The sequence below is a fragment of the Coenobita brevimanus genome, chromosome 23 (assembly GCF_032717465.1).
Source record: "Coenobita brevimanus isolate Jiangsu-jjx chromosome 23, ASM3271746v2, whole genome shotgun sequence".
Taxonomy (NCBI): domain Eukaryota; kingdom Metazoa; phylum Arthropoda; class Malacostraca; order Decapoda; family Coenobitidae; genus Coenobita; species Coenobita brevimanus.
The window spans coordinates 8,116,767-8,124,792 of NC_136976.1; the positions used below are offsets into that span (position 1 = coordinate 8,116,767).

The 8,026-nt window shown below is 43.5% G+C and overlaps 1 non-coding gene across 1 annotated transcript; it reads right to left on the bottom strand.

Moving 5' to 3' along the window:
- Positions 1-491: 491 nt before the first annotated feature.
- On the bottom strand, positions 492-563 carry TRNAM-CAU (transfer RNA methionine (anticodon CAU)). The gene has a single exon. It is a non-coding gene; the product is annotated as a tRNA-Met (tRNA).
- Positions 564-8,026: the final 7,463 nt, after the last annotated feature.

Sequence of the window (8,026 nt, forward strand, 5' to 3'; positions counted from 1 at the left end):
GCAGTATTACCTTTCTAATTTTGGGGAACAAGATTTGCTGTGCGGACTGACCAGAAAAACTAACACTAGCTTCTGTCCTTTTTTGCTTTCACTCGGTCTTAAGATGCATTTTCTGGCATTAACTGAAACATAATTCTGTAGTTCTTTTATCTTAACTTGACCAGGCTGTACGTCCATTTGAAGCTTATTTCGCGTTGCTCACTGGCAGCATAAGACAGTTCTTCGTTCTTTCCACAGACCTTCTTATGGTAGTGAAGAGCGCCATATGCTTGTGTTATTATACTGCTACAATTTAGCACTCATGATGAAAAGATGAAAATTTTTGGCCAAGTTGAAGTAAAGAAATATTCCGATTTAGAGGCTTCTATACACACTTTTAGCTGAATACGTCTGGGAGAAATGGGAGAAATGGAGTTCCCCCGAGCTAAGCCCTGTATTGGACTATATAGCCCCGCTAGGGTTACAGGAGCGAGCTACCACTCCCGGCACGACAGCCCGGGCGAGGCTCGAACTCGCAATCCCCCGATTATGAGTCCGGAGCGCTACCACTGTGCTACCGCGCCCCCCCTGTGAATACGTCTGGCTTTAGTTGTAATATAATACTAGAGAAACCCCAACGATAACACGCTACACTCAGCCTAAAATCATCATCTGTCCATCTTGAATACTGAGCTGTAACAGGATAATAAAACTATAATAATGTACTAGTCATCATTTTCCTGCAATGATACAGTGCTGTAGTAATAAATCTTCCGCCACTAAGCCGCGAGAAACAAGCTGCAGAAATGTGGTAGGTTGGGGCGCTCACCATCCACTCACTGGATGTAGTGCAGCTCTCGGGTGACTGCCCTTTCCTCTTTTCCCTCCTTCTTTTCTTCCTTCCTCCTCTGTCTTTCCTTCATGCTTTCCTCGTCCTTCTGTCTACGGGTGATTACAGTGAGTGACAAGCCAAATGGTTTCCTGTACACCAGGAATCCATTTACAGTACTATGCTGGGTGGTAACCATATAACCAAATTATGGCGCCTGGTGGTTTTGTGGGTAATTACGGCGCTCCAACCGGACTGAGCAGGTGAAGGTTTATATCCAAGGGATGGTTGGGGTTTACTGCTCACGTAATGCCAATCAGGGATGAGTGAGGCTGGTCACTCTCATCTTAAATGTCAGGACCAACTTACCTAGCCCCGGGCTCCTATGCTCCTCATGGGGCAACACAGGATTGGATGATGAATGAATGAACTGATTAATCATCTCCATCATACTATGGTGTACAGCCTATGGGAGAAAATAATTTTCAGAAATAGTATAAGCATTTTCTTCAGAACCGTGTATTTTTCCCACTTAGTATCACTAGATGGCTCAGTTCGAGACTCACCGCACTGTAGAGGTTATAGATAGTCTTCGTAACAGTTCACTTCCTGAAGTCTCCTGCAAACTGAAAAGCAATCGACTGTACACAGTAAGAAGGTTTCAGAATTACAGTCTCGGGTTGAAAGAGAGAATTACATCTTGACTTGTTTCTCGAGATACTACTATAGTTGTAAATTTACCTTCCTTACTTACATGCTTTTATTTTGTTGTGATGACTGTGCTTGCAAAACACCTATGCAAACTTTTACTGGTATCAGCTGCAGAATATGCCTATTGAATAAGACCTGCCGATGATTTTACTGACTTTTGTAGCTGCCAAATACCTTCTCTGCAATTTATTTCGACTATCGTCAAACGGTTATGCTAAAGCGAAACCTATGGTATCAAATATCTTGAACAAACTTTAAAAATTAATGATTAAGTGGGGAATTAAGAACTTTACATTTTATTCCAGCTTGCGACGGACGATTCTATCCGGATCATAGGAACTCAAAGAAGGTAAAGAGATAATGGCAGTGCTTGTTTCCAGACCATTATTCTCTGTGTTGTTGATCTTAACATTAACAATCACACAACTACAACAGAAAACCCTTTAGGTATGAGATGTGTTAGTCAGGCGGCCGGTTTCCAAGTTTCAGCAATTCTGTTATTAAAATTTACTCTCTCATGATCAGGCCAACTATAAGATGAAAGGTCAGCTAACGCCAGATGTTTTCACTCAGCTGAAAATGAATCGTAAGGGCCTAGGAGCGTTAATACTTCCATAGATAGTTCTTTCACAGCCGCACAATTGTTTATTCTGTTCTAAAGCCATATTACTTTACACAGTTGAATGAGAGTCATGGGAACGTGAAAATTTTAACAGCAAAAAAGCTAATAAAAATTGTGGTTTACACTGAGGACTTACTAGAGAAGCCGATAGAGGGAGATCCATGACGGGGTATCAGAAGTTAGTCTTGACACGCTACCTATCTATCACTCTATCAATTTATCTATCTATTTATAAACTGGCCACACTATAGTACTGTATTTATTTTGACTCTGGCATTAACATCACGGAAACAACCTTGGCTATCACAGTCTCTCCCTCCCATCTTCGCTGCCTCTTATCCTTTCCTTTTCACTCTCATCTCCCTTCCTCCCCCTCTCCCCTACCCCTCTCCTTCTCTTCCTCTACCCCCCTCTTTCCCCTCTGGCCCTCTATCCTCGTTCCACCCTGTCTCTCTCTCTTCCCCTTGCTTCTCACTCCCCCTCTCTCCCCCCCTTCACCTCTTCCTCCTTCCCCTTTACTTTATTCTCCCCTCCTTTCTCTAACGACCTTTAAGCTCTGATGGCCGCTTGCTGACTGCTGACTTGTTGAGGCTAACAGGGTAAGGAACCAAAAGGAGGCGAGATGATGAACGACCGTCTATCCAGCACATGAAAAGGATAAATACTGATGTTTGCTGAGGAGAAGGGAGGGCAGGGGACCATGAACAGAGGCAAGGTGAAAAATGGAAAAGGGGAAATACTGAAAGGACGGTGGGGACGAGGGGTGGGGAGGGAAACGGAGGGAGAAGAGAGGGTGGAGAAAGGGAGAGGAACAAGGAAGAAGAAGAGGAGAGGGGGAGGATAAGGGAAATACAGAGGCAAGGGAAAAAATAAAATTGGGGAAACGAAGGTGGGAAGACAAGGGAAGTTAAGGAAGAAAAAGGATGATGAAGGAGAAGAGAAAGTACAGAAGACGGAGGGGAGGGGAGGGGGGCAGGGCACGGAGGAAATAGGTGAGAACAGGAAAAAGAAGAATGAGGAAAGACGGAGGGGCATGAAAGAAATAAAAGGGGTTAAGGAAGAAAAAAAGACGGTATGAAGAAAGGACGGTATGCAGGAGTGAGGGAAGGAAGAAGATAAAGAAAGGGGAGATGGTCATGAGCAGAAAGAACGCTACAAAGGAGGGAAAGGGGGAAGGGGGAGAGGAGGAAAGTTGGAGGAATATTTTTATGGAAAGAAGGAGGGGTGGGGAGGAGGAAGATGGTCAGAGAAATTTATGGAGAAAGACGGGGGGGGGGTGAGAAGCAAAGAAAATGAGATTAGTGGGAGGAAGATTCGTATGCAAGCATAGGAGATAGGGGTGCAGGGGATGGGGATATTGATATAAGAGGAAGGAGAAGAGACATGCAAGGAGAAGGAGAGGAAGATGGCCAATGAAGACGGGAAAGAAAGGATAGAAAACAGATAGGGAAGGCAGGAGAAGGGAGAAGCAAGGAAATGAGGGGATAGCGATGAAGTTTTGGAAGTAAGATGAGGAGAAGGAAAGGATGTGGGACGGAGATAGGAAGAAAGAAGGGCGGAAGGGAAGGAACAAAGAGGGAATAGGAATGAGGAAGGAGGGGAAGGGAAGGAAGAGGGAAGTGGATTGAAAGGAAGAGGGAATGAGAAGGAAGAGGGAAGTGGATTGAAAGGAAGAGGGAATGGGAAGGAAGAGGGAAGTGGTTTGAAAGGAAGAGGGAATGAGAAGGAAGAAGAACAGGAAGGGAGGAAAGGGGGAAGGGAGAAGGACGGAAAGTGTCTAAAGGAGGGGGAAGGAAAGAAGCGAGAGGAAGGGAAGGAAACGATGAAGCAATGAAAAGGGAAGAACATGGAAGAGAAGGATGAGAACTAGGAAGGGAAGGGACGGGACGAGGAAAGGAATGGAAGGAACGAGTAAGGGAAGAGAAAGGAAAAAAGGAGAAAGGGAAACAAAGAGAAGGGAAAAGAAAGGAGAAATGATGGACGAAGGAGAGGGAAGAAAGGGAGGAAAAACGAATTATATATATATATATATATATATATATATATATATATATATATATATATATATATATGTGTATATATATATATATACATACATATATATATATATATATATATATATATATATATATATGTGTATATATATATATACTGGAGAGAGAGAGGGGGGGGGCAGTGAAGCTAGAGGAATGCAGAGATTGCGGAAGAAAAAAAAAAAAAAAAAAGTCAGCGGCCGTGAACGCTGCGTAAGAATCCAGGAAATGTGGGAAGTCACACCAAAACCCAGCGAGTATAAGAAATGCTGAAACTGCAGTGCGACGGCTGACCCTGACTCACACCCAGGCCACTCTTCATAATGTGTGTGTGTGTGTGTGTGTGTGTGTGTGTGTGTGTGTGTGTGTGTGTGTGTGTGTGTGTGTGTGTGAGAGAGAGAGAGAGAGAGAGAGAGAGAGAGAGAGAGAGAGAGAGAGAGAGAGAGAGAGAGAGAGAGATGGTTATTTGCCTGTCTATTCACAGTTCTCGGATCATATTGTCCAAAGGACTAACTAATGATCTTTAGATAAACTGAGGTATATAGTATACAAGAGATAGTAAAATCTAATATGGAAAATAAATCAACATGGAAAAGGTACTATCAGGTCTACAATTCGAGGACCATACTATTTGTTGCAGCACTTCCTCAATGGCCAGCTCCATGCTGCCTTTATTGTCTGTCTTTTTTCTTTTTTCTTTTTCATTTTTTCCTGTATTCTTTCTTTCTTGTTTAATTGTGGCAGGCACTTCTACCCTTCAGAACTCACCGATTCCTACCAAACTTGGACACAATGACCAGCCTATGACTTAGTTGTGTCCGCAGGGATTTGGCTGCTGGGCAACTACTCGTTGCCCAGCAACGGCCGAAAAACCGCTTTCTTCGTACGTTTCACGTTTTGCGCTGTAGAAGTATTACAAATGGGCGTAGAAAGCTGTGACTTCTTTAGGCGTAATCTTGAGGTCATTCCCTATCTGAAGTGTGCCATCCATTTTCCCCTCTCTCCTCTTGTTTTCAAGTGGCAACCCCGCGAAGATTAACCTCAGCGTCCTTAGCAACCAGTACCGGTTTTCAAAAATGCCCCCCTAGTTCCCCAGCGGCTCAATGGAAATGAATGAAAGTTTGCAAACTTACAGACATTGACTGGTACTACAACTTTCTATCGTACACCTATGTGCTACATTGGCCAGGTCAGGGGTCAAAAGATATCAAGTACGAAAATGGTGAAAATACCTAAAACCATGACTATGCTCGCGCGAAATGCTGAAGCTCCAAAGATTATTAAGCCAGGGCCATGATTCTTGGATGGAATGTTGCACTGGAGTACCTCCATACAAAACTTACATTTAGTGTCGAAGCTCACTTCCTCTTGTTGGCACCGCCACCTAGACGTTGAACCTCTTGTGGGCCATTCCGCGAATTTCAAGTTCCCTAGCTCCACAATAGGTGGATGGAATCGAATGAAACTTTGTATGCTTATAGCCGTTAATGAGTTCTACAAGTGTGCTTCGTACATGCATGACCTATATCCGCCAGGTCAGGGGTCAACGCTCATCAAGTGCAGTAAATATGAAAAGCACTAAAACTACGACCTTGCTTGCGCGAAATGCTAAGGCTCCGAAGATTATTAAGCCAGAGATTCTTGGTTGGAATGTTGCACTGGAGTATCTCCATATAGAAATGACTTTGAGTGTCGAAACTCACTTCCGGTCTCTGACAAAGCTTTGTTCGCTCAGAGATGGCCATCGTCACCTACTAGCTTGTGCATAATAAAGCTTAAACACCCTCTTCTGAGCTATTTAGTTTTTAATATCGACCTAGTTTGCATCAGCATCAAACAGAAGGCTTTTAAGGTATGAAGTGCAAAATAAGTCGCCAAGCAAGAGGAGGTATGAAATCACTAAAGCCATCTGGATATGCTGCCCAGAATGCTGTTTGAGAAACAAAAGTCTGGTTCCGGCCTACCTCTACTTTCTGAGTCAATAAACTCTCCGCAGTCTTCCATTTATGATTTTATGTAGGAGAAGAAGCCTCAGATCACTCTCCATCTATTTTACGAAGGACAATAAGGCAGACAATCAATTTTTGCCACGTTCAAATCTTCTTGAATGCAACCCATCACTTTCCATGTTATATTCTCTCTCTAGATGTTTCCACCATTTTCCTCTCCATGTTTTCTATTTAATTAAGGTGATTCGAAGCAGGCCCATGTCTCAATGAAAAGAGAGTCTGATGGAAGCCTTGTAACCAAATGAACCTCTCTCATCTCCCTCACATGTCCTTCCATTTCCCACCTCTGTCTATTGTCTTTTCCCCTCTTCCATTTCTCTCGACCCCTTCCCTGCCATCCTCCTGACCCTTACGTCCATTTTTCTCTTCCTCCACTCCTCTCATTCTCTCACTATCTCTCCCTCTCTCATCCATCCCCACCATGTAGGCTACCTTCCCTCACCCTTTACATGTTACGGCACCCCTTCCTTCTCTCTTTATCTGCCGGTGCAAGGAACAGAAACTGAAAATGAAATAGAAGCACAATTCCTTCCCTCTCTAGTGCCTCTCCTTTCTATCTGTATGTGTCATCCGGTTCTTTATTGCCCCATCATGAGTTCTTCTGCTTGGCCACTCAGTCCAGACATTTAAAGGGAGAGTGACCTGTTGCTTCTTCCCTTAGTAGCACAGTACGGTTCGTATTAGATAAGCAACAGATCCCAACCTTCTCTACGATGTAAACCCTTATGGGCCACAACGGATGAGACTGCCTTTATCCACTAGTTCAACAGACGGCCATTTGAATATTTAATGACAATACAACGCCGTCAATGGTGTCCTGGGCTACAAGAAGCCATTATACGCTAGTCACTAAACGCTGCTGATGGCGCCCTGCCACATCGAGCGGGTATTCATGTGGAGGTTTGGTTCCCGAGTGGCTGCTCACCTGCCTCTCACCACCTAGTTAAAAGGACACCGTAGCAGGCTCCATGTCGCCCCTTTATTAGGCTATGTGGTTACCACACAGTGTAGTAAATGTCTTCCTGAGTTACATGAAAACATTTGGCTTTGGCTTGTCCCTCAGTGTAGAGCCACCTGAGATGGAAAGAGGAGTAATAAGTAGTGACAAAGAGGATGGGAGAAACAGGAAGGGAGGAGGGCAGACACAGATATACATGAAGGAAGAATTAGGCAGCACTGCATCAAGCGAGTGAATGATGGGCGTCCCCCACCTGTTGTTGGGTTTGCTCGATCAAAGGCTGGGGTAGCATAACAACAACAACTAAACGTAGCGCCAACTGAAGGTGGCGATAACTACATCGAGCGTGTCACTCGCAGTCCTCCAAGTAGATTTTACCCAACTCAGGCGTTTGCATACAAATCATTCCTTCTCGGTCAGTTCTCATTTGCCAAATTCCATAATGCATCCCGAGTAGAAAAAGAAAAAAAAAAAAACACTATGCTTCTACCACTCCACTTTTCAGTACTTCTTCACGCAGATTACTATCTCATCTGCTCATTCTCTTGTTTTCTTTCTTCATACATCCGTTACTGTAGGTGTTATGCCACTGACCAGCTTACGAAATTTTAGTACAGTGTCAATACAGCCGCTAAGCAGTCTGTGTGGCGATTCTAATGATAAAATATATAAAATTAATTCTGATATTAACCATAAAAATCAGTTGTCCAAATTTATCCATAATGAAAAATTTAGTCAAACACAATTTTAATATTCATTAACTTGTTATCAACATAGACTACAAGAGTGAGCCAAATGGAAGGTTAAGCCCTTCAGGACGAGAAGTATTTCCTATCCTGTAAGCGTACTGAGGTTGAAAGAATAAACAGAAACATCGTATTAAGG